The sequence below is a fragment of the Ranitomeya imitator genome, chromosome 2 (assembly GCF_032444005.1).
Source record: "Ranitomeya imitator isolate aRanImi1 chromosome 2, aRanImi1.pri, whole genome shotgun sequence".
Lineage (NCBI taxonomy): Eukaryota > Metazoa > Chordata > Amphibia > Anura > Dendrobatidae > Ranitomeya > Ranitomeya imitator.
The window spans coordinates 806,021,275-806,049,111 of NC_091283.1; positions in this window are offsets into that span (position 1 = coordinate 806,021,275).

Sequence of the window (27,837 nt, forward strand, 5' to 3'; positions counted from 1 at the left end):
ACGGAAACGCAGCGATTTACATTCCGCAGCATGTCTCTTCTTTCTGCGGATTCCGCAGCGGTTTTACAACTGCTCCAATAGAAAACTGCAGTTGTAAAACCGCAGTGAAATGCGCAGAAAAAACATGGTAAATCCGCCATAAATCCGCAGCGGTTTAGCACTGTGGATTTATCAAATCCGCAGCAGAAAAATCCGCAGAGGACCAGAATACGTGTGCACATACCAAAACCCTAGCCCTAACCCTAGCTCTAACCCTAGTAGTTAGTTAGTATTTCCAGCCATGGCCGATGATATTGCAGCATCGGCCATGGCTGGATTGTAATATTTCACCCGTTATAATAGGTGAAATATTGCAAATCGCTCTGATTGGCAGTTTCACTTTCAACAGCCAATCAGAGCGATCGTAGCCCCGGGGGGGTGAAGCCACCCCCCCTGGGCTAAACTACCACTCCCCCTGTCCCTGCAGATCGGGTGAAATGGGAGTTAACCCTTTCACCCGATCTGCAGGGACGCGATCTTTCCATGACGCCACATAGGCGTCATGGGTCGGATTGGCACCGACTTTCATGACGCCTACGTGGCGTCATGGGTCGGGAAGGGGTTAAAAATTCTATCCGTCCTCAGGCAAAAAATAATTTTTAAAGAAGCCCTCCTCCTCCCATCAAAGTTTTTATCCTCTTAATATATTGTAGTAATCATATTATATAGCACTGTGTACTTATAATTGCTCATTTTGCCTTTCTACCCAGCTAATTCTTCTCTTCTCTCTGCTCTATGTAGAAACAGGGACTTTTGCAGGGACTCATGACTCATACAGTGAAAATTGACCTCCTGTTTTTACATAGAGCTTAGAAGGATTAAGCTAGTCTGTTATTAATCGCGTGATGTCATAGACCTAATGGAAAGGAGAAGAATTATCTGGGTAGAAAGGCAAAATGAGCAATTGTAAGTACACAGTGCTATATAATATGGTGATTTCAATATATTAAGAAGATAAAAATTTTGATGGCAGGAGGAGGAGTGCATCTTTATCTCTGTAGTGTTTACTGCTGCAGTCTATTAATGGTGGCTGGTTTCCTAGGCATAGGAACAGGTACAGTGCTCTTAAGCTGTTTCCTTAAGACAAATCTAATATTGCTTTACAGTGGCCAGATCACTGAATCCAGCTAGCGTCACCCTCCCTGTGCTCTTTTAATACAATGCTGCGCGTTTTGGGCCAGTGGCTCAACCATGCTGCTAGCCCAAACTGTCAATCATTCAGGAGTGAGCAGCAAGGCACATGGAGGGGTGCACTCCAAAAGAAATATCTTGAGGCAACCTTTTTAAGGATAACATTAATTGATAAATATGCATTCAGGCAATACCAGATGGGCTCCTGTTTTCTTAATATGCCTGGTAAGCTGCATAAAATACAGCAGAATGAGATTCATTGCTCTAAAAAGACACAAGGCAATAAAACTCCGTACACAAATGTAAATCCCTTTATCCCATTTTCTTGGGCACAAAATAAGAATGAGTTTTTCAGTTTACATGTTTTATGGTGAAATAAACGTCTGACTATATTTTCCTCCTTTAACTAAATATTAGTTGCGTCTACTTTCCTGCTTGTCACAGAGCAGTAAGTGTTCACATTTTAGATTCCTCAGCAGATTATTAATATTATTATTTTCATCTATCTAACAAATTCCACCGATAGCAATAAATGTCAGTGTTATTTCAGCAGAGACAAAATATATATATATATATTTTTTTTTTACCGCAAACAGGATATTGCCTGGAGTAATACACTCCTGTCTCCTGGCCTGAACGCTGCAAAATGCTGAAAGTTTCAGAATAGCTGTAATTTACAATGATTCGATTTCTAAAAGATCTAAACATAATGTTGGATTGCGATGTTATTGCTTATAAGCAGGGCATAACTGCCATCGAAAATAATCAGGGCCTGATATAGTCAGAGTAGTCCTCATCCATTAGGTCTTCTGTGTGCACAGAACATTATTGTTACCTGTGCAACAGGCAAAATTTACCACTGTCCAGATGAAACACGGGTATAGTTTGGCCCAGGCCATGGACTCGGAGTACACTATGGCCTGTTACACTGGTGTAACAAGCCAAATGAACTCCTATCCAGATCAAACCCGGGTATAGTTTGGCTCAGGCCATGGACTCGGGGTATATTATGGCCTGTTAAAGCCATCGCATCAGTTTTTCACAATCTGCGCCGGATCCGTTTTTTTCCAACATTTGCTGGATTGTGCCTGATGCAAAAAACCTGATGTGTGAAAGTAGCCTTACACTGGTGTATCAGGCCAAATTAACTCCTATCCAGATTACACCTGGGTATAGTTTGGCCCAGGCCATGGACTTGGGGTATACTATGGCCGGTTACACTGGTGTATCAGGCCAAATTAACTCCTATCCAAATTAAACCCAGGTATAGTTTGGCCCAGGCCATGGACTCGGGGTATACTATGGCCTGTTACACTGGTGTAACACGCCAAATTAACTCCTATCCAGATTACACCTGGGTATAGTTTGGCCCAGGCCATGGACTCGGGGTATACTATGGCCTGTTACACTGGTGTATCAGGCCAAATTAACTCCTATCCAAATTAAACCCGGGTATAGTTTGGCCCAGGCCATGAACTCGGGGTATACTATGGCCTGTTACACTGGTGTATCAGGCCAAATTAACTCCTATCCAGATTAAACCTGGGTATAGTTTGACCCAGGCCATGGACTTGGGGTATACTATGGCCTGTTACACTGGTGTATCAGGCCAAATTAACTCCTATCCAGATTACACCTGGGTATAGTTTGGCCCAGGCCATGGACTCGGGGTATACTATGGCCGGTTACACTGGTGTAACACGCCAAATTAACTCCTATCCATAATACACCTGGGTATAGTTTGGCCCAGGCCATGGACTCAGGGTATACTATGGCCTGTTACACTGGTGTATCAGGCCAAATTAACTCCTATCCAAATTAAACCCGGGTATAGTTTGGCCCAGGCCATGGACTCGGGGTATACTATGGCCTGTTACACTGGTGTATCAGGCCAAATTAACTCCTATCCAGATTACACCTGGGTATAGTTTGGCCCAGGCCATGGACTCGGGTATACTATGGCCTGTTACACTGGTGTATCAGGCCAAATGAACTCCTATCCAGATTAAACCCGGGTATAGTTTGGCCCAGGCCATGGACTTGGGGTATACTATGGCCGGTTACACTGGTGTATCAGGCCAAATTAACTCCTATCCAGATTACACCTGGGTATAGTTTGGCCTAGGCCATGGACTCGGGGTATACTATGGCCTGTTACACTGGTGTATCAGGCCAAATTAACTCCTATCCAGATTACACCTGGGTATAGTTTGGCCCAGGCCATGGACTCGGGGTATGCTATGGCCTGTTACACTGGTATATAAGGCCAAATTAACTCCTATCCAGATTAAACCCGGGTATAGTTTGGCCCAGGCCATGGACTCGGGGTATACTATGGCCTGTTACACTGGTATAACACGCCAAATTAACTCCTATCCAGATTAAACCCGGGTATAGTTTGGCCCAGGCCATGGACTCGGGGTATTCTATGGCTTGTTATACTGGTATAACACGCCAAATTAACTCCTATCCAGATTAAACCCGGGTATAGTTTGGCCCAGCCATGGACTCGGGGTATACTATGGCCTGTTACACTGGTATAACACGCCAAATTAACTCCTATCCAGATTAAACCCGGGTATAGTTTGGCCCAGGCCATGAACTCAGGGTATACAATGGCCTGTTACACTGGTATAACACGCCAAATTAACTCCTATCCAGATTAAACCCGGGTATAGTTTGGCCCAGGCCATGGACTCAGGGTATACTATGGCCTGTTACACTGTTGTAACACGCCAAATTAACTCCTGTCCAGATTAAACCCGGGTATAGTTTGGCCCAGCCATGGACTCGGAGTATACTATGGCCTGTTACACTGGTGTAACAGGCAAAATTAACTCCTGTCCAGATTAAACCCGGGTATAGTTTGGCCCTGGCTAGAGTATACCCTGGGGTCATAAACTGTCCTAGGCCAAACTATACCTGTTGGTGTAAAATAGCCGAGGCAAAACTAACCCCCTCCAGGCTACAATATACCCTCTATTTTATGAACCCTTGTAAATAAGATATATTTTTTAATCAATTCAAACTGACTTACCTGTAGTGGGAAGGCATTTGTGTTGTTAATCAGATGATGAAGGTTGATCTTACAATACAATGTGACTGGTAACTGGACCGCAGTCATTACGTCTGATAATGAGAGAGAGAGAGAGAGACTCGACTTTAGAGATAGTCGGGTTTCGCGAAACCTTACTTGACCCTAAGAAAGTAAAAGTCGCTCAACCCTACGCTCAACCCTACTGGTAACTACTGAGAAGTGCGGTAGAATGCTTTACCTCACTTTATCTTTGTGGAAGTCTAATATTTTTACTGATTGAAGATTTTATAGTTAAGTAATAAAAGTCTATATGTTTAGAACTTGGAAAATTACGACAGAAGCAATTTTTTTTATAAACTTCTATTTTTTTTCCCAATAATTAAAAAAAACTATGCATTTGGTATTATCATAATTGTACTAACCCAAAAAATGAAATGTCCATACAATTTTTACTGCACAATAATCACCATGAAAGCAACAAACTATGGTAAAATTGTATTTTTTTCCACCATTTCAACCTATTTGTGAATTTTGTTTCCCATTTTTCAGCCCATTGTACGGTAACAATACAACTTGTCTTGCAAAAACCAATCAGTCATTTGGCTATGTTGACAGAAAAATAAAAAAAACCCCTAAAGATATAAACTGGTGTGCATGCAGCATGTAAGCACAAGTTCACACTGGCACTGAACTGAAAAAAAAAACAAAGACAGAAACATAATGATTGAATAATAATAATAATAATGATAATAATAATAATAAATTAAATATATAAATATTGTTATTATTATTATAATGATTGAATACCCTACAGTAAATGAATAAACAGCAATAGCGCATGAAAATAATATAGGGTACTTAGTTAACATGTTTTTTTATTAAAAAAAAAAAAGAAAAAGTTGACTCTTGGAAGAAGGATGCAAAAAAGAAAACTAATGTGTAATAAAAGGAGATGTTAAGGGGCTAAAATAAATTAATTTCGTTGCATAGCTGAGGTGTTATACCTAACACCATTCAACTTACCGTTTCTGTCAATGTGGTGGTAACAGTGGTAAACTGATATGCTGCTGTCAAAAAAGGCCAGCACCAGCTTTGTTATTTTTAATTAAGGAAAAATACTTTATTTATAGCATCTTTCCCTTACAGTGAAAAGTCCATTGAAGTTTCAATACCAAGTTTCAAGTAATTAAATACATCAACCTGCTGCCGAAAATTACGGTGCTCAGTCAGCTTCAATGACATGCATTATTAAACATAGCTCAATTCCTTTCTTCTTATTTCAGCCATTATTTAATTACATCAAAGTTGAGCACACCTGCTTTATAAGCTGCGCATCGCAAATTAAAATCGGAAGCCGGCTTTAATAAAGGATTTTAATCCTCTCACAACTAAATGCGTAATGTAACCAAACTGGACGTTGATTTGTCAAGTGCGCAGGTTTCTTGCATCCTATTCACACTGAGAATTGAAGTAGGATTTTCAGCACATTGGTCAACGCACAGGTTTGTGTATATGTAGTAGTGGCAGAATCTGTTGAGTTTGGGCTCCTATATATTGTGCTAGGGCTAATCCTAATTGGATTTCTGTAAATTATCAATAACATGAGGTCATGCTTTTGCAAGAATAGGTGTCTAGTCAGTGCATTTCTGCATAAGTGTACATGACAGCTTTAGAAGGTTTTCCTAGTTAAAGAAGCTTTTAGAAAAAGCTGGTGGTCTTTTTTCTGAAGTAGCTTTCGTTGTGGTTTTACCATAATTTTTGCAGTTGTTCTACTGCCAGCAGTCATGCTGTGTTGCTCTTCGGTAAGGAACAGGGGGGGTGGGGGGGCCTCAAACTGTCCCTGGAACTGGGACTCTAACTATCCCTGTCAGGGGTACTCTTAAAGGTAGCAGTCCCCTAAGCAGTCCCCTAAGCAGTCCCCTTCCCTCTCCCTACCCCAGGAGGCCTGTTACAGATATGTTAGTGTATATACATGTTAGGGCAAATTAGGTTAGGCTATGGGTTGAACTAGATGGACTTAAAGTCTTCCTTCAACCTTAATAACTATGTAACTATACATGTAAGACAAACAGGGCTAACAAAAAGCAACTTACATACAAAAACACTCACCAAGGGTAGAGAGGAATAAATGGAAGGATAGGAAGGTAAAAAAACAAATGGGAATAGGATAATGGAGAAAGCATATATCCAAAAACAGTAAAAAAAAACAATCTCCAGCAGCAACTACGAACTCCAACTTCAGCATATCAATACCAGCAAACTAGGAAGTAAAACTTTCACAGTCAGGGATGAGAAGGTCTGGTCAGGTTTTATAAAGAGAGAAAAAAAGCAGATTAGGAGCAGCTGTGGAATGTAGCTGCATGTCTCTAATCAGCATACAAAGCGTCATTAACCTCTTCAGCGCCAAAGAAAACAAAGTCCATTTAATATGAGGAACAAAACACACAGGCTAAATGGAAGATCTGCGATTCACAGTACGTAAAGATCGCCTAACCCCAGATCTCGCAGGAGGACATGAGACACTCGTGATACATCTTTTTTTCTATTATTTAAAGAGAACCTGACTGTTTTTTCCAACTAAAGTGACCCTAAACACAGTATGATGCCCCGTCATTGAATTCCTCCACAGTACTTTCCCTACAGCACCTCCCACCCGCAAAGTATGATAACCCCACAGTGATACCAACCCAGTATGATGGCTCCCACAAACAGTTGGATGGCCCTGATAAAGTTCTTATGGAGTTCAGTATGGAGTCACTCACAGCCTTCCACATGATATGATGGCCCCTCACAGCCCTCCTTATAGTATTATGGCTTGCCAGACAGTATAATGGCCCTCCATACTGCACAGTGGCCCCCAAGCACTTCCTCACAAGCACCTCCTCACAGTATAAAGGACCCCAAAAAAGTTTCCACAGAGTATGATGGATCCAAAACAACCCCCCAAACACTATAAAATCCCCCAACATAGCCCTTCAAACAGTATAATGGCACCCACATAGCCCTTTAAATAGTATAATACTTCCCCCACATAGCCCTCCAAACAGTATAATGGTGAAAAGAAAAATCAGCTATATTTTTTAATCTTTATAGATTAGATATAGATAGGTGAGCAGATCCTACTAAACATTTCTAAAGGCACATAAAATGTCTATAGACAGCTTAATATCATAAATATATTTTTGTATAGCAGTTTCTGTGGCTGGGTGATTTCACGATCTTATATTATCAGCAATTTCCTCTTAGCCTAGATTCAAGGTGTTTACAAATGCTAAGATTTTGACAGCCAAATGGGACGTGTTTTGTTCAGTAAATTGTATTGAGTAGTCTGAGCCACCATTCAACAAAGAAAGCCATTTCACGACTAGTTACCATGATTTTATATCCAATTTAGCCTGAAATGCAATGTTCTTTATAGGAAAAAAATAGGTTTCTGAATGATAAACTCTCCATTTCCCCTTGTACCGATTTCACATGTGATGTGACCAGAACTTTGCACAATGAACAAAAATTAGATCTCATTTTCTTTCCCTCCATTGTATCTCTTTCTTGGCTTTTTAGAATAGAGAACTTCCTGTTTGTCATTAGATGTAATGATTTCTTTATGTAAATACATATGATTTTCTGTCTGAGGGAAGAAAAGGGAATGTCACAAATAGCACTTTATTCCGGTACTATTTATCTACAGAAGAACGGAGCAATCATTGACTAAACTCTCAATATTGCCTCAATTGACGGAATGATGGAACTTTCGGTGCCTTACATTCTTTCAGCGGAACACAATCAATCTCATTTGCTTTGAACGTTCAAGATTACAATTTGTCAGAAACTCAGCCACAAGCAATTTTAATTCTTCATTCTTATCAAATTCAAGTAACTATTTTCTGGGGGTAGGTACAGAGTGAAAGGCTATGTACACCTTTGCACATTTTTTTTTATTATTGTTTACTTTTATCTTAAACGAAAAGTTAAGCAACTTTCTAAATCTACAAAAAAATAAAAAGATTTTCTCATCACTAGCAAACAATATGCAAAGCTTCTTTATCAGTAAGCATCACCTATTGGATGGAGCAATCCTAAAAGTCAATATTGACCCTTTAACGAGCCTTGCCATATGATTTAGGATTAGAAGCCAAACCAAAAACTCCATTTGCAAACAGGTGTTTCAGCGTGTTGCCTCTCTTCAGTGCAAAGCAAGAGATCTAGTTTGGCTGGATGAGAGGCATCTGATTGCTGGTCTAAGAGGGAACGCTTCTCTTTGCAGTGAGTGCCAAGCCGGCACTAAAAAAATCCAAGGAGTCTGCCGGCCAACATGAGAGCAAGTTGATATATTTCAAAAGAAATGTGAACCTTCACTCTGGCCCCGATTCATCACAGTGTTTATATCAGAAAATTGGTGCTAAACACTTTGAAAAGTCACAGCATTTTAGCACATCGTGAAGTTCCATATAAAACTTAAGTTTTGGCAGCTTTGCCAAATGGGCAGAATGGTGAAGGAACCAGGGCATCGCTTGTCAAATTCATCAATTGTGGTGGCATTTATTATGCCAGAAATGATACTTCAGTCCCTGACACTAATAAGATGTGCCAAATTAATTAAGTGCGCCTCGTAATGAATTTAGCACATCTTATTCCTGCACGCCCCTCATTAACACTGGAGTGCAAAGCAATAATCTTAAAGGATCGGGTACTTTTGTGTCTTAGAAAATGAATCTTTGTTTATTATAATCCATTTAAAAACAATTCAGGAATCACAAAGATGAATGGTGGGGCAGTTTTGGCTTACGCGTTTCGAACAAACTTGTTAGGAATCTTGGTATGATCCTACATCCGCAATTACACAACTGAATTAAAATCTAATAAAAAGCTAAAACACCACCCACTATAGCACTACATTAACCCTTTACATCATGCTCATTACACTTGCATGAAAGAAGGATTTGTATATTATGTGCATTACATGCATAACCTGGGTACACAAGGCATCAGAAGATGGAAAACACTTTGTTACTGTGCCTAATACTAGTGACAATTTAAAATACTTTTTAATTTTAGAAGTGTTTTTTGCCATAGGGTTTTTTTACCATTGAGAAATAAAAATGCTGTTTTGTGAAAGTAATTGGACAAAATGTGTCTTAACCAGGGAAAAATTCTTGATATTGTCTTATCAAAAAAATCTCACTCAGGGTTATATATCCAAAAGGTCCAAATAATTCTCCAGTGAGCAAGACTCGATTTATTATATTTCGACACTACAGTATAATGAAGTATAAATGTTAAAATATTTATACAATATATACAAAAAAAATCCATATATAATGGTAGCAACATGTTTTAGGACCCTCATCTCCCCTTCATCAGGACACCTCCCTACAAATCTGTAGGCTAATGAATACTCAAAAAAAATCATCTTCACTTCATCACTCACAGAAACATAGGAAATAGAGATGGGAGGATCGATCCATGGAGGATTGAGTTTGAGACGCATTTGCTGAAATTCACAGTTTCGCGCAAATTCAAACATTAAGAGATTAAATTTGCAGATCTCATAAAATAAAACTTGCCTTGTACCATTTCCCAAACTGCTGAAACATCACAGAGATTTCAGATTATCGTACCTTGTACAATGGGCTCGGTACCTTGGCCATCACTGATCAGCAGTTCTAAGTGGAGAACATTGTTAGGGGTCGAGTTCCAGCCTCTGCACAGGGGGAATCTCGAGTCATCTCCGCTGTGGTCTCCCATTCTTCTCCTGCCACATTGGAGCCTGCTCAGCGGAGGCGTCGGTCCCAGCGTCTGGCTCAGGCAGATACTCTGCGTCTGGCTACTGCTGTTCTTCCAGGCTCTGCCATTATAGCTAGTTCTGGTCAGCGGCGAGAACTTGCTTCTGGGACTAAGTCCTGCTTTCTCCCTTTTGAGCATGCCCAAAGGAAGACCTCTCATTGGAGGTCAGGGGTCACACGCTCAGGTCCTGAAGCAACTCCCATTGGTCCTCTGGGAAGGTCCTGAAGTTGCTGCAACTATAAAAGGTTCGCATGGCCGCACGGCCATGTGCTTGTATCAATCTTTGTCATGAGCTTTGCACCAGTGTGGTCATGTATTCTTGTGGTTAGGGCCCGGCTGAAATAAGCCACTAGAATACCGGCACCTCTGGTGAGGAATTGTTTGTGTGCTCACTGACAGCATGACCACTGACTGCTTTCAGCTCAGCAGTTAGCTGTGTGCTCCTGTGAGCTTAACAGGACACAGTGCTTTTCTATCATGGTGACTCTGTGAAGTAACAGAGCTCGCTTATACCACCATATAGTGCCATTTGCTAGCAGCAGGTTCTCCTCCTGCATGCTGGACCCCGGGCTGCGAACGCACCAATAATAATATCTATATTTACTCAGTGCGTTCCGCCAGCCCTAATATAATACTAGTGCCAGGGTCTGGCTAGTAAATGGCGGATCAACAGCAATCTTTGCGGTGCATCAAGTAGCTGGAGGGTAGATTGAGCGCTCAATCTCAGCAGTGGATGGTACCGCAGTTGCCTGTAGGGCTTACACTCTACAGGCAAGACAGAGAGGACCCCACTAATCATAAGAGATTACACTCTACAGAAGAGAGGACCCCACTGAACCATACGACATTACACTGTACAGTAGAGAGAGAGGGAGGGAGATAGGACCCCGCTGACCATAAGAGCTTACACTCTACAGGCAAGACAGAGAAGACCCCACTTACCATAAGAGATTACACTCTACAGAAGAGAGGACCCCACTGAGCCATAAGACATTACATTGTGCAGGAGAGAGAGAGAGGGAGGGAGATAGGACCTCACTAACCATAAGAGCTTACACTCTACAGGAGGGAGAGACTTACCCAGTGACTCTGGAGATGTAAAAGGACTGTGTCTGCATACTGTTCTCCATTAGCAACTGCTGATCTGTGATGGCCCAGGTACTGACCACTAGAGTTGAGCGACCTTGACCTTTTTAGAGTCGAGCCGGGTTTCGCGAAACCCGACTATCTCAAAAGTCGGGTCGAGTGAAATCGGCCGATTATGACGTAAAGTCGGGATCGACCGAAACACGAAACCCAATGCAAGTCAATGGGGCAGCATAGTCGGCAGTGAGTGGGGGCCAGGAAAACACCTAGAGTGCCCATTTTAATGTCAAAACCATCCATTCTTCTTAATGAAGCTTGTCAAGCGTAATTTACCTTATAATAATTGGAAGGCATTTGAAATTGGGGGTCATTTGGCTAAAGTTGTGGTGGGTAGGGCTGGTTCAAGTAATTAGTGGGCCCAGGAAATCTGGACCACGTCACGGCAGTGGAGCAGGGAGAGGTAAGTATTTCAACTTTGCAAGTGCTGTGAACCTGAGCAAGCAGGGGGGGCCCACTCGTTGGCATTGGCACTGGCACAGGGCCCCTCAAAGTACAGCGGTGTGTTTGCACGGCGGGGGCGCCTCCCACCGGCAGCAACACTTTTGCGTACCATGAGAGGCCCTGTGCCAGTGACGTCGCCAACTAGTATTCCTCCCCCCACCTGATGAAGGAACCTGCACTTTCATCTGCACCTTCCTGTTTGTCCCCGTGTAAGGTGGTATGGTATGCGGGAAGGGGGACCTGACTTTCAGCAGGGTCACAATCTTGCAGTGTAGCGTGCACGGGAAATGTTGCGTTATGGGTCAATGTACCAGCAGACTCATCTATCACTGGCTGGGCAATGGGCAGGATGAGGAGGAAACACAGATATAGGCCCAAAGAATAAAGTGGGCTAAATGCAGTTCAAAATTGGTAACACAGGACTAATCAGGGGGCATTGCAGTGGAGGACAACTGGAATGAGAGGCTGACACAGAGAGTAGGCCCAAATCAGTAAGTAGTCGAAATGCAGTTCAAAATTAGCAACAGTAGTAAACAGGCGGCACAGCTTTGTTCAGTGGAGGAGAACAGCAAGGAGTGGCAGACACCGATAGTAGGCCCCAACCCAACTAGTAGGCCAAATGCAGTCTAACATTAACAACTACTTAACGAGCGCCTGAAAACGGAATTTCAGGACAGGAAACCAGGAGAACAGCAAGGAGCGGCAGACACCGATAGTAGGCCCCAAACCAACTAGTACGCCAAATGCAGTTGTTCCGTTTAACCACAATTTAATGAGAGCCTGAAGATAGAAGTTCAGGAAAGGCAACCTGGAGAACACCTTGGAGTGGAACACACCATCTCTCTACACCCCATACCCAATTTGTAGGTCTAATGCAGCGTAGTTTCCAACAACTACTAAACGAGAGCATGATGATCGAAGCATTGGCGAGGAAACCTGGGGAACACCTTGGAGTGGAACACACCATCTCTCTACAGTGGAACACACCATCTCTCTACACCCCATACCCAATTTGTAGGCCTAATGCAGCGTAGTTTCCAACAACTACTAAACGAGAGCCGGAAGATCGAAGCTCAGGAAAGGCAACCTGGGGAACACCTTGGAGTGTAACAAACCCTCTCTCTACACCACGGAAGGGCTGATTCTTAGGAAGGAAGGCTGTCGGAAAGAAGCAGGGCGCGTCCGAGGGTGATTATATTCTTATTAGGTATATACTCACCCTCGGACGCGCCCTGCTTCTTTATTTGTAATGAATGTTTATTTGCAATGTGGTTTTGACTTACTCTATTTTTTTGGTAAATAATGATTTTATTATTTTCATTGTTTTGCATCTTCTTGGCAATAATATAAAGAAGACGCGACAGGACAACACTCGGTGGATGCCATATCTGTGTTTAAAATTGAAAAAACCTTTCAGTTAACTACTTGCAGGAGAAAGTTATTGTAGCTGGTGGCCATTTTTAGTACTGTACCAGATTTTTGTTGTATGTGTTTGTTTTTAATGTTAAAATGTCTGCATTTGATATCTCTCCAGTATTTTCTTTTTTATAAGCAAAATACTTATTTTTATATTTTCTGATGTTGGTTCCAGGGGTACACGGGCAGCAGTGGTGTGGTCAGTGGAGGCCTAGTGGAAGGAGTGACCGCAGACAGGCATCGAAGGCCTAAAATAATAACACATGGCTGTAGGCAATTTTAAATTGGTTCCAGGGGTACACGGGCAGCAGTGGTGTGGTCAGTGGAGGCCTAGTGGAAGGAGTCACCGCAGACAGGCATCGAAGGCCTAAAATAATAACACATGGCTGTAGGCAATTTTAAATTGGTTCCAGGGGTACACGGGCAGCAGTGGTGTGGTCAGTGGAGGCCTAGTGGAAGGAGTCACCGCAGACAGGCATCGAAGGCCTAAAATAATAACACATGGCTGTAGGCAATTTTAAATTGGTTACAGGGGTACACGGGCAGCAGTGGTGTGGTCAGTGGAGGCCTAGTGGAAGGAGTCACCGCAGACAGGCATCGAAGGCCTAAAATAATAACACATGGCTGTAGGCAATTTTAAATTGGTTCCAGGGGTACACGGGCAGCAGTGGTGTGGTCAGTGGAGGCCTAGTGGAAGGAGTGACCGCAGACAGGCATCGAAGGCCTAAAATAATAACACATGGCTGTAGGCAATTTTACATTGGTTACAGGGGTACACGGGCAGCAGTGGTGTGGTCAGTGGAGGCCTAGTGGAAGGAGTGACCGCAGACAGGCATCGAAGGCCTAAAATAATAACACATGGCTGTAGGCAATTTTAAATTGGTTACAGGGGTACACGGGCAGCAGTGGTGTGGTCAGTGGAGGCCTAGTGGAAGGAGTGACCACAGACAGGCATCGAAGGCCTAACATAACAAAAATGTCAATACAATGGTATTGTCAGTGGCAGGCATTGAAGGATGTCAGCGCATAGACTAAACATTGGTGGAGCTGTGTGATAATTTTGCAAGTGGTAGAGCACTGTTTGAGCTGGGGTGGGGGGAAACTGTCTTGTGGCCGGCGGTACAGGCCCAGGGCCCCTCATATTACAACGGTGTGTCTGACGTTGGGTGCGCACCACCACCGCCAGAGACACTTTATTGTACTAGGAGGGACCCAGTGGCAGTGCCGTCGACCAAAAGCGGGCTCACCCACCTCTTCAGACAAACTGCACTCTCACGGGTGCTGTCGCCAAGTGTCGATACCACGGCCCCGTGTGGGGAGTTTGGCCATTTAGTGAGGTGTAAACATGTCGTATGCTGGACAATCAGGTGCAGAAAATTACGAGATTGGAAAAGGCATTCAGAATAGTCCACAGGCAAGACCTTTTCATAGGAAAGCTAGGTGTCAGCCGGGCAAGGTGGGGCAAAAGATTTCAAAATCCAGTTGTGGTTCATTTTAATGAAGGTTAGATCATCTACATTTTGGGTAGCCAGACGAGTCCTTTTTTCTGTTAGTATTGAACCTGCAGCACTGAATACTCTTTCTGATAGGACACTAGCTGCCGGGCAAGCAAGCTCCTGCAATGCATATTCTGCCAATTCTGGCCAGGTGTCTAATTTTGATGCCCAGTAATCAAATGGGAATGACGGTTGAGGGAGAACATCGATAAGGGATGAAAAATAGTTTGTAACCATACTGGACAATGTTGTCTCCTGTCACTTTGAATTGATGCTGCAGTACCTGTCCTGTCTGCGGTCATAGCAAAATCACTCCACAACCTGGTCAGAAAACCCCTCTGGCCAACGCCACTTCTGATTTCTGCCCCTCTAACTCCTCTGGTCTGCTGGCCCCTGCAGCTCGTGTGAGAACGATCACGGGCGCTGTGTGCAGGGAATGCCAGAAGCAAACGGTCAACAAGAGTTGATTGTTTGGTTGCTAATATTAGTTCCAAGTTCTCATGTGGCATTATATTTTGCAATTTGCCTTTATAGCGAGGATCAAGGAGGCAGGCCAACCAGTAATCGTCATCATTCATCATTTTAGTTATGCGTGTGTCCCTTTTGAGGATACGTAAGGCATAATCCGCCATGTGGGCCAAAGTTCCAGTTCTCAAATCTGCGATTGTGCTTGGTTGAGGGGCAGTTTCAGGCAAATCCACGTCACTTGTGTCCCTCAAAAAACCAGAACCCGGCCTTGCCGCGCCACCAATTTCCAGTGGCCCCGGAAAAGCTTCCTCATTAAAAATATAATCATCCCCATCATCCTCCTCGTCCTCCTCCTCCTCTTCGCCCGCTACCTCGTCCTGTACACTGCCCTGGCCAGACAATGGCTGACTGTCATCAAGGCTTTCCTCTTCCTCAGCTGCAGACGCCTGATCCTTTATGTGCGTCAAACTTTGCATCAGCAGATGCATTAGGGGGATGCTCATGCTTATTATGGCGTTGTCTGCACTAACCAGCCGTGTGCATTCCTCAAAACACTGAAGGACTTGGCACATGTCTTGAATCTTCGACCACTGCACACCTGACAACTCCATGTCTGCCATCCTACTGCCTGCCCGTGTATGTGTATCCTCCCACAAAAACATAACAGCCCGCCTCTGTTCACACAGTCTCTGAAGCATGTGCAGTGTTGAGTTCCACCTTGTTGCAACGTCTATGATTAGGCGATGCTGGGGAAGGTTCAAAGAACGCTGATAGGTCTGCATACGGCTGGAGTGTACGGGCGAACGGCGGATATGTGAGCAAAGTCCACGCACTTTGAGGAGCAGGTCGGATAACCCCGGATAACTTTTCAGGAAGCACTGCACCACCAGGTTTAAGGTGTGAGCCAGGCAAGGAATGTGTTTCAGTTGGGAAAGGGAGATGGCAGCCATGAAATTCCTTCCGTTATCACTCACTACCTTGCCTGCCTCAAGATCTACAGTGCCCAGCCACGACTGCGTTTCTTTCTGCAAGAACTCGGACAGAACTTCCGCGGTGTGTCTGTTGTCGCCCAAACACTTCATAGCCAATACAGCCTGCTGACGTTTGCCAGTAGCTGCCCCATAATGGGAGACCTGGTGTGCAACAGTGGCAGCTGCGGATGGAGTGGTTGTGCGACTGCGGTCTGTGGACGAGCTCTCGCTTCTGCAGGAGGACGAAGAGGAGGAGGAGGGGGTGCGAACGGCTACAGCCAATTGTTTCCTAGACCGTGGGCTAGGCAGAACTGTCCCAAACTTGCTGTCCCCTGTGGACCCTGCATCCACCACATTTACCCAGTGTGCCGTGATGGACACGTAACGTCCCTGGCCATGCCTACTGGTCCATGCATCTGTTGTCAGGTGCACCTTTGTGCTCACAGATTGCCTGAGTGCATGGACGATGCGCTCTTTAACATGCTGGTGGAGGGCTGAGATGGCTTTTCTGGAAAAAAAGTGTCGACTGGGTAGCTCGTAGCGTGGTACAGCGTAGTCCATCAGGGCTTTGAAAGCTTCGCTTTCAACTAACCGGTAGGGCATCATCTCTAACGAGATTAGTCTAGCTATGTGTGCGTTCAAACCCTGTGTACGCGGATGCGAGGCTAAGTACTTCCTTTTTCTAACCATAGTCTCATGTAGGGTGAGCTGGACTGGAGAGCTGGAGATCGTGGAACTAGCGGGGGTGCCGGTGGACATGGCAGACTGAGAGACGGTGGGAGATGGTATTGTTGCCACCGGTGCCCTAGATGCAGTGTTTCCTACTACGAAACTGGTGATTCCCTGACCCTGACTGCTTTGGCCTGGCAAAGAAACCTGCACAGATACTGCAGGTGGTGCGGAAAATGGTGGCCCTACACTGCCGGAAGGGATGTTGCGTTGCTGACTAGCTTCATTGGCCGAGGGTGCTACAACCTTAAGGGACGTTTGGTAGTTAGTCCAGGCTTGCAAATGCATGGTGGTTAAATGTCTATGCATGCAACTTGTATTGAGACTTTTCAGATTCTGTCCTCTGCTTAAGGTAGTTGAACATTTTTGACAGATGACTTTGCGCTGATCAATTGGATGTTGTTTAAAAAAATGCCAGACTGCACTCTTTCTAGCATCGGATACCTTTTCAGGCATTGCAGACTGAGCTTTAACCGGATGGCCACGCTGTCCTCCAACAGGTTTTGGCTTTGCCACGCGTTTTGGGCAAGATACGGGCCCGGCAGATGGAACCTGTTGCGATGTTGATGCCTGCTGCGGCCCCTCCTCCTCCGCTTCAGAACTGCTGCCGCCTGCACCCTGTTCCCCCAATGGCTGCCAATCGGGGTCAAGAACTGGGTCATCTATTACCTCTTCTTGTAGCTCGTGTGCAACTTCGTCTGTGTCACCGTGTCGGTCGGTGGTATAGCGTTCGTGATGGGGCAACATAGTCTCATCAGGGTCTGATTCTTGATCAGCACCCTGCGAGGGCAATGTTGTGGTCTGAGTCAAAGGACCAGCATAGTAGTCTGACTGTGGCTGTGCATCAGTGCACTCCATGTCAGATTCAACTTGTAATGGGCATGGACTGTTAACTGCTTCACTTTCTAAGCCAGGGACGGTATGTGTAAAGAGCTCCATGGAGTAACCCATTGTGTCGCCTGCTGCATTCTTCTCTGTTGTTGTTTTTGCTGAAGAGGACAAGGAAGCGACTTGTCCCTGACCGTGAACATCCACTAACGACGCGCTGCTTTGACATTTACCAGTTTCACGAGAGGAGGCAAAAGAGCTAGAGGCTGAGTCAGCAAGATAAGCCAAAACTTGCTCTTGCTGCTCCGGCTTTAAAAGCGGTTTTCCTACTCCCAGAAAAGGGAGCGTTCGAGGCCTTGTGTAGCCAGACGACGAACCTGGCTCCACAGCTCCAGACTTAGGTGCAATATTTTTTTTCCCACGACCAGCTGATGCTCCACCACTACCACTACCCTCATTACCAGCTGACAATGAACGCCCCCGGCCACGACCTCTTCCACCATACTTCCTCATTGTTTTAAAAACGTAAACAAACTAACGGTATTTGTTGCTGTCACACAAATTACACGGTGAGCTATAACTTCAGTATGATTTAGCTACCCCTTTACAGGTGAGTGAGACCACAACGAAAATCAGGCACAATGTTACACACTCTGTTGTTGGTGGCAACAAATGAGAGAGATGCCACACACGCAGGACTGTCACTGAAGCACAAATGTAAATATTAATCTCCCACTGATTTGATTTTTTTTTTTTTTTAAGGGAGACTTTAGGAAAAAAAAATAATAGAATAAAATGATTTTTTCAGGAAGAATTTAGAAACCAAATAAAATAAAATGATTTTTTCAGGGAGAATTTAGAAAACAAATAAAACAAAAAAAGGCTTTCTATGGCCCACTGAGTGAGAGATGACGCACACAGGAGTCAGGAGTGGCACACAAGCCCAGAGGCCAATATTTATCTCCCACTGATTGATGTAGTGATTTTTTCAGGTAGATTTTGGAACCCAAATCAAGCTAAAAAAAATAATAGGCTTTCTATGGCCCACAATTGGAGAGAGAGAGAGAGATGGCACACCCAGGAGTCAAGACTGGCACAAAAGCAGAAAGGGCAATATTAATCTCCCACTGATTTGTTTTTTTTTTTTTTTTTTCAGGGAGACTTTAGGAAAAAAAAATATAGAATAAAATGATTTTTTTCAGGAAGAATTTAGAAACCAAATAAAATAAAATGATTTTTTCAGGGAGAATTTAGAAAACAAATAAAACAAAAAAAGGCTTTCTATGGCCCACTGAGTGAGAGATGACGCACACAGGAGTCAGGAGTGGCACACAAGCCCAGAGGCCAATATTTATCTCCCACTGATTGATGTAGTGATTTTTTCAGGTATATTTTGGAACCCAAATCAAGCTAAAAAAATAATAGGCTTTCTATGGCCCACAATTGGAGAGAGAGAGAGAGATGGCACACCCAGGAGTCAAGACTGGCACACAAGCAGAAAGGGCAATATTAATCTCCCACTGATTTGTTTTTTTTTTTTTTTTTTCAGGGAGACTTTAGGAAAAAAAAATATAGAATAAAATGATTTTTTTCAGGAAGAATTTAGAAACCAAATAAAATAAAATGATTTTTTCAGGGAGAATTTAGAAAACAAATAAAACAAAAAAAGGCTTTCTATGGCCCACTGAGTGAGAGATGACGCACACAGGAGTCAGGAGTGGCACACAAGCCCAGAGGCCAATATTTATCTCCCACTGATTGATGTAGTGATTTTTTCAGGTATATTTTGGAACCCAAATCAAGCTAAAAAAATAATAGGCTTTCTATGGCCCACAATTGGAGAGAGAGAGAGAGATGGCACACCCAGGAGTCAAGACTGGCACACAAGCAGAAAGGGCAATATTAATCTCCCACTGATTTGTTTTTTTTTTTTTTTTTTTTTCAGGGAGACTTTAGGAAAAAAAAAAAATAGAATAAAATGATTTTTTCAGGAAGAATTTAGAAACCAAAGAAAATAAAATGATTTTTTCAGGGAGAATTTAGAAAAGAAATAAAACAAAAAAAGGCTTTCTATTGCCCACTGAGTGAGAGATGACGCACGCAGGAGTCAGGAGTGGCACACAAGCCCAGAGGCCAATATTTATCTCCCACTGATTGATGTAGTGATTTTTTCAGGTAGATTTTGGAACCCAAATCAAGCTAAAAAAATAATAGGCTTTCTATGGCCCACAATTGGAGAGAGAGAGAGAGAGATGGCACACCCAGGAGTCAAGACTGGCACACAAGCAGAAAGGGCAATATTAATCTCCCACTGATTTGTTTTTGTTTTTTTGTTTTTTCAGGGAGACTTTAGGAAAAAAAAAATAGAATAAAATGATTTTTTCAGGAAGAATTTAGAAACCAAAGAAAATAAAATGATTTTTTCAGGGAGAATTTAGAAAACAAATAAAACAAAAAAAGGCTTTCTATGGCCCACTGAGTGAGAGATGACGCACACAGGAGTCAGGAGTGGCACACAAGCCCAGAGGCCAATATTTATCTCCCACTTTTTTTTTTTTGTTCCAGGGAAAATTTATAAACCCAATAAAAAAAATAATAAATAGGCTTTCTATGGCCCACTATCTGAGAGACAGAGAGAGATGGCATGCTTAGGACTGACACACAAGCCCAAAGGCCAATATTAATCTCCCTTTTTTTTTAAGGGAGAATTTATAAAACCAAAAAAAAATAAATAAATAGGCTTTCTATGGCCCACTATTTGTGAGAGAGATGGCACGCTCAGGACTGGCACACAAGCCCAGAGGCCAATATTAATCTCCCACTTTTTTTTTTTTTTCCAGGGAAAATTTATAAACCCATTAAAAAAAAAAATAAAAATAAATAGGCTTTCTATGGCCCACTATCTGAGAGAGAGAGATGGCACGCTTAGGACTGGCACACAAGCCCAAAGGCCAATATTAATCTCCCTTTTTTTTTAAGGGAGAATTTATAAAACAAAAAATAAATAAATAGGCTTTCTATGGCCCACTATTTGTGAGAGAGATGGCACGCTCAGGACTGGCACACAAGCCCAGAGGCCAATATTAATCTCCCACTTTTTTTTTTTTTTCCAGGGAAAATTTATAAACCCATTAAAAAAAAAAATAAATAAATAGGCTTTCTATGGCCCACTATCTGAGAGAGAGAGATGGCACGCTTAGGACTGGCACACAAGCCCAAAGGCCAATATTAATCTCCCACTGATTGATTTATTGATTTCTTCAGGTAGAATTTAGAACCCAAATAAAGCAAAAAAAAAAAAAAATGGGCTTTCTATGGCCCACTGAGTGAGTGATGATGCACACAGGAGTCAGGAGTGGCACACAAGCCCTGAGGCCAATATTTTTCTCCCACTGATTGATGTAGTGATTTTTTCAGGTAGATTTTAGAACCAAAATCAAGCAAAAAAATAAATAGGCTTTCTATGGCCCACTGAGTGAGTGATGATGCACACAGGAGTCAAGAGTGGCACACAAGCCCTGAGGCCAATATTTTTCTCCCACTGATTGATGTAGTGATTTTTTCAGGTAGATTTTATAACCCAAATCAAGCAAAAAAATAAATAGGCTTTCTATGGCCCACTGAGTGAGAGATGACACAGACAGGGATGGCACTCTAGCAGAAATGTCAATCTTAATCTCCCACAAAAAAAAAAAAAAAAACAGGGAGTGTCCTTCATTTACTATCTCCCTGCAGTAATCTCAGCCAGGTATGGCAGGCAGCAATAAGGAGTGGACTGATGCACAAATTAAATAAAAAGTGTGTACAAACCAAAAAGATAGCTGTGCAGAAAGGAAGGAACAAGAGGATTTGTGCTTTGAAAAAAGCAGTTGGTTTGCACAGCGGCGTACACACAGCAATGCAGCTATCAGGGAGCCTTCTAGGGCAGCCCAATGAGCTACAGCGCTGAGGGGGAAAAAAAAAAAAATGTAGCTTCCACTGTCCCTGCACACCGAAGGTGGTGTTGGGCAGTGGAAATCGCTACAGCACAAGCGGTTTGGTGGTTAATGGACCCTGCCTAACGCTATCCCTGCTTCTGACGAAGCGGCAGCAACCTCTCCCTAAGCTCAGATCAGCAGCAGTAACATGGCGGTCGGCGGGAACGCCCCTTTATAGCCCCTGTGACGCCGCAGACAGCAAGCCAATCACTGCAATGCCCTTCTCTAAGATGGTGGGGACCAGGACCTATGTCATCACGCTGCCCACACTCTGCGTTTACCTTCATTGGCTGCGAAATGGCGCTTTTCGCGTCATTGAAACGCGACTTTGGCGCGAAAGCCGCGTACCGCATGGCCGACCCCGCACAGGGGTCGGATCGGGTTTCATGAAACCCGACTTTGCCAAAAGTCGGCGACTTTTGAAAATGAACGACCCGTTTCGCTCAACCCTACTGACCACCATTGTACATGGTATGATAATCCGCTAGATGTCGTAGCTGCAGGGAATTATGGGGAGGTCCACCTAGTGCTGAAAAATGAAGTAACCCGCTCTCTGATTCATTAGCAGTGTGTGAAATGGTGTCAGGCAAATTTTTATTTTTGTGAATCGAATCTAAAAATGTTCATATTTGCTGGAAACTGCGAATGTTAAGGAAACCGCAAATTTTAGGAACTTTGACTGAAACGCCATTCTCTGCTAGTCCCTAAATAGATCAAATATATCCTTCTCGTATGTGCTTTAGCTGAGAAATGTGGAATGTGGCCAGCTGTCATACTGTAACTTCCAACTCCTTCAAAAATACATGCAAAAGCTCAGTCAGATGGCCATATTCAGTTGGAGTGCTGTCCATGGGCTCAATGACAACACACTGATCCAATAATAACCAGTGTGCCAGTGCACACCAACAAGTTTATTGACAAGTGTAATGCATGTTAATTTTCTGCTGTGACTGGCCCCAGATGTAGCCGTCTGAACACAGCCCATAATGGGGCTATCGGAATTTAACTTGCTTTCTACAACTACATATAGGAAAATGCTGTAATTCCAATACATCACTTTATCTAGCTCTGTAAAAAGTACGCTATGGTACATAAAATGGAAGACATTTTGGGTTTCCTCTGTAAATTGAGAAGCAAGGAAGCAATGGCTGCCATGCAATCTAGAGTGTATCCAGGTCTGGACACAGCAAGGTCCAGTTTTACATTTGCCTGACTGGGACTTGTGATGTTGCCCAGTCGTGTAATCAACTCCTACTGGGAGCCTCTGGTGGGGCCACTCCCTATTGTAAACCCCAGAAGATTACATCAAGCTGCCAGTTATAAGTTTTACTTACCCTGGTCTGCCGATTAGTTAACTTGCTTCTTTAATCTTCCAGTTATTTATTTCTGAACTTGGTATTCTGACTACCCAACTATCTCATCATTTTGTCTGTGACCTTAAACACCTGGTTTAGACTCTGTGTCGTGACAGTCCTTTGTTAGCTCGCTCCACCAACCAGCATCAACTCCATACTCATAACCTAAAGGGCCATACACAAATAATCTCTGCATAGGGTTTACATGATGAAGGCAAGAGTTCCCATGCAACCTGCTAAGTGGAGTGGCTTGACCAAAGCATGTCCAATGAAGATCTAATAAGAACTACCGGGCTTCTAATACAATTACAATTTTCACAACTTGCTTATAAGAAATGCTGAGTTTCCAACCTTGGACCTGTTCACAACTGTAGCAGCTCAACCCGAAAACTTCACTACATGGCATCTAGGTTCCATTCAATTAGTATTTTATGACCACCGATGGATAGAATAATGTAATCTGTGGGCTTATTCTGTCTGGTACAGGAAGAACAAAGCTTTCATTATAAGCATTGACACTAATATTGGGATGCCTTGGTATGCAGATTACAATAACCAACCAATATGCAGCTTCTGTAACAGAAGTGTTGTTATCCCGCATTGCAAAACCAAAATCTGTATAAACACTTCAGGGATCTCCTTCCCATCTGGCACTTGAACTGATCACACTGCTACATTTACATTCTTGAGTTTCTAGAGATTTGAGGTACATTTCGCAGATCTGCTTGAAAGAGACACAGATGGACCCTATTCATGTCCTTCAGCATTTTGCCTACAGCCGTTAGCGTTCCCAAAGTGTCTTGGTTTAGGAGTCTCGAATTTCATTCCTAAAATCTCTCATATTGTTTGCTGTTCTGCCTTCACATACTTTAGCATTCAATCTTCATGGAATGGAAAACTGAATAATTATTAGATTTTTGTTTATCTGCCACAACTGGAGACAATTTTTTTTTTAAACCATATGAAAGGACCAATCTATTCAATGACTAACCCCAACATTTGCCACCACCCTCAAATCTATTGAAGGGTTGCACAGTATATTTATGCCATGCCATAGAGAAAATAAAAAATACTATTTAATATAAATTTCATTGAGTGGTTGTCTTTTACTTTTCATCTATTCGTCTCCTTAATGGGTGCACTGATTGAATTCTGTAGGTCATTTCCATTTAGAGGGTATATGTTTAGACATCTAGACAGTTCTTTCATTAAGATACTTGTACATGAATTTAATCAGCATATATGAATATTAGGAGTGATTTTAAACCATTTTTTCCATTTAAATAGATGAAAAATTCTGTACATTACACAGTCAATATTTTTTATTTTAGGCAACTTGAGCTCATTTGATCGATAGTGTAATAATTAGACTATCTTAAAATCACTTTATTTCAATATTATTTTATTTTACCCTTGGAAAATCACTCCAAAGTGACAGTCACCTGGTGTCTTGCTTCTTTTTAATTTGGTGTCCACTGCCTGTTGTTAAGTATAATCCATCTTCAGCAGCAGAAACATTGAGAACGATTATAGGAGGTAAAGGCTCCCATACATCTTAGACAATTATTTAGCTGGCAGCTATTTCAGCCGTCACTCCCATACAAAGGAGTGCTCATTCTGCTGAGCACTTTTGTGTTGCCTATAAGAGAGCTGCCATGAGAAATCCCAGGCAGCAGTTTATTTCAAAGAGAACAAAAGAATTGACAAACCAAAATCTGTCAGAGCCTTAACTTCTCTGACAATGGTTTGCCTTGATCCCCCATATACTGTACATCAAACATAAGAAATAATCTAGAACTCATTTGCAAAGATGAAAAATGTACATGACATTCCAGCATCCATACTACTTTCTATATAGCAATCTGTCTGATGAAGGTCTAAATGTTAGACCAAAACGTTACATACCATATTTTTTGGACTACAAGATGCACTTTTTCCCAAAAAAACTTGTGGGGAAATTTGGGGGTGCGTCTTATAGTGCGAACGCAGGCCTTACCTGTGGGCTACGGCAGTGGTATAGCGGCGGCAGAGGAGCGGCGATGCTGAGGCTCGGTGTCGGCGTTGGGCGGTGCGGAATGCACCTGAGCAGGGTCCCTTGTTCTGGATGCCGGCGGCAGAAATGTGGCAATTCCACGGCCCGGTGTCCACGGCGGGCAGAGCCGAGTGCATCATCCGGTTTCACTGCAGCCATCTTGCTGAAGCTGTGGGCCGCCGGAGGTGGCGCATGCGCAGATTGAGAATTTGGCGGCCCAGGGCTTCAAGAAAATAGCCGCCGGAGGACAGGAGTGTGCAGATTGAGATCTCGGTGGCTATTTTCCTTAAGCTATTATCTGCCGAGATCTCAGTCTGCACGTGCGCGGAAGATGGCCGCCGTGAAACCAGTGATGCTGTAAGGCCGTGGCGTTGCCACATTTCTGTCGCCGGCATCCTGAGGAAGGGACCCTGCTCAGGTGCACTCTGCACTGCCAACACCGATCCTCAACATTGCCGCACCTCTGCCGCTGCACCTCTGCCTCACCGCCGCCACGGACCCGCAGCATCGCACCATGGGACTGCAGCATTGCCCCACTTCTGCCGCCGCTGGATCCTGAGGAAGGGACCATGCCTCCTGTGACCTCACTATACCACCACCGACCCTCGGGTAAGAGACCTTAAATTCGGACAATAAGATGGACCCCCATCTTATAAAAATCTTTTCTTTCTGCTATTTTCCACCCCTTCTTATGGTCACGTCTCATGGTGTGGTGTGTCTTATAGTCCAAAAAATATAGTGATCTGATTTGCAGTTCTAGTGAAAGCACATTTTTTTGTCTTTGCAAACGAATGATGGATTCTTTCTTATGTTCAGTATATGGAAAGCATCCTATCCGAATTCCTAACATTAAAGAGTGACGTATATTCCTGTTATTCATATATATTAGTCAGCTGGTAGAGTGACTGCAGACTTATTGATTTTTTTACTGGACAATCCCTTTAAGGAAGCGTCTTTGTATCTCTTTTTCTGCTTTCTTATTTGTTAAACTGCATGCAGGCCTACCAAAAGTTGTCTGTCAGTTCAGGATAGACAAACCCTTAGACAGTATCAGGCGAATTGCATCCTAGGAAGTAAGAGAACGTAAGGTCCAGCACCTATAGTTCTGGCAGAATAATAGAAAAAGGACCCTCACACTGATAAAGAGAGCATGGCATGTTACAAAACGTGGGAATTAAAGGGAACCTGTCATGTTTCCAAATTATATTGATCTGAAAATATTTGGTTAATATGTAGTTCAATAGTTCTGAAGCTGCGTGGCCACTGAACCGAAAGCACAGCTAGTGGCAACCTCTAGCTTTCAGTTATAGAGATGTGACAGCACAGCTTTAGCCATTGCTTAGTATTCAGTGAGCGGCAGCCATCTCTGCGCTGATACAGCGGTGTGCTTACGGCCTCCGCTCACTACGGACTGAGCGGAAACTTTAACTATACCAGCATACCTCGCTGACTGAAAGCTGTGGCTGAAGGGAGATATAAAGTTAATTTCCTTCTGGCAGCCGAGCTTTCAGTATGGCGTCTGCGGAAACTTCAGAACGTTATTCTGAAGGTTAATAGCATTTGGGCACATTACACGTTCCCTTTAAGTCAGTTCATGGACATTTTATACAGCTAAGAGCATCAAGAGCAATTTTACTTGTGTGGAGATAAAAGCAGCAAGTCTTTACTTTTCTAAAGGATTTTTATATTTAGTTTGTTTTTTTCTGATACATTTTTTCAACTCCCTTGTGAAATATAAGAAAATGATCAAATTAACTCAATGTAACTGCTCCCGCTAAGAATGCTGAGGACGACAGCAAGGCCGGGGTCACACTAGACCGTAATACAGCCGAGTGCAATGCGATAAAAAATCGCATTGCACTCGGACCAATGTTACCATATGGTGCCGCTCCCAGCAGCCGACTTTTTGTCGGCCGTTTTCCTCGGACCGAGACAATCGTAACATGCTGCGATTGTCTTGGACCGAGGAAAACTCTCGGCTCACTCACACCCATATAAGCCTATGGGTGCGAGTGAGACAGCGCACACCACTCGGATATCATCCGCTATAAGCGGACCCCAGCAATGGGGGAGATGGAGAAATTAATTTCTCCGCCTCCTCCGCAGCTGTGCTCCGATCCTCCCTGTGCGAGAGAATCGGAGCACAGACGCATGACACACGGCTCCTGCTCTGCTGCGAGCAGTATCCGAGGGTCATTAGATCATTAGGTCATTACATCAGATGCAATACGCTAGTGTGACCCCGGCCCAATAGTTACACTTCTTACCCTTTCATCACCGCGATCGTGCAGAGCCTCCACCGAACCATCTCCAGACTTGTGAACATGGTGCAGATTAAACTTTCCACCAAGGGTCGATTCAGGAGAACGTATCAGAAATCTTTAGTGTAAAATGACTGTTTCGATGGTTTATCCCACGTATTAATAGATGAAAACATTTCAGCATGGCAAATAATGTTCCCGAGAACAATGTTACAAAGCATATCACATTAACTGTATACAGCAGGTAAAGCACAGGAGCATTTTACAATCGCAAATGTCCTATGTTCCGTCAAGGAGGTTTAGCAAAACTTTGGGTAAACATACCTTTATGGCTAAAATTTAATCTGGCCCAAACTAATGCCCCAAGCAATAATGTAACTTGGACATCGAGCCCTTACTATATCATCAATTTAATACAGAGGAAAACAGAAGTTTATTGTTTTAAATTCAATGTGAAATTGATAAATGCAAAAGTTCTGGGAGAAAATGTCTCTTTAATCCAGAGGTAAAACGTGGCGGCACATCGAATGCCTGGAGGATCTCACGGTGCCTCCTGCCTCTGTGCGCACCCGACCAAATAATTATTTCTTATTAGGTGTAGACGCAATGCAATTAAATGTATCAAATATATAAATATACTGTAAAAAAACAATTATTTACAAGATATTTTTATCTTTGTTTTTCAGCCTCATTTATGGGATTGTGTTTGAGTAAAGAAAGAGATGC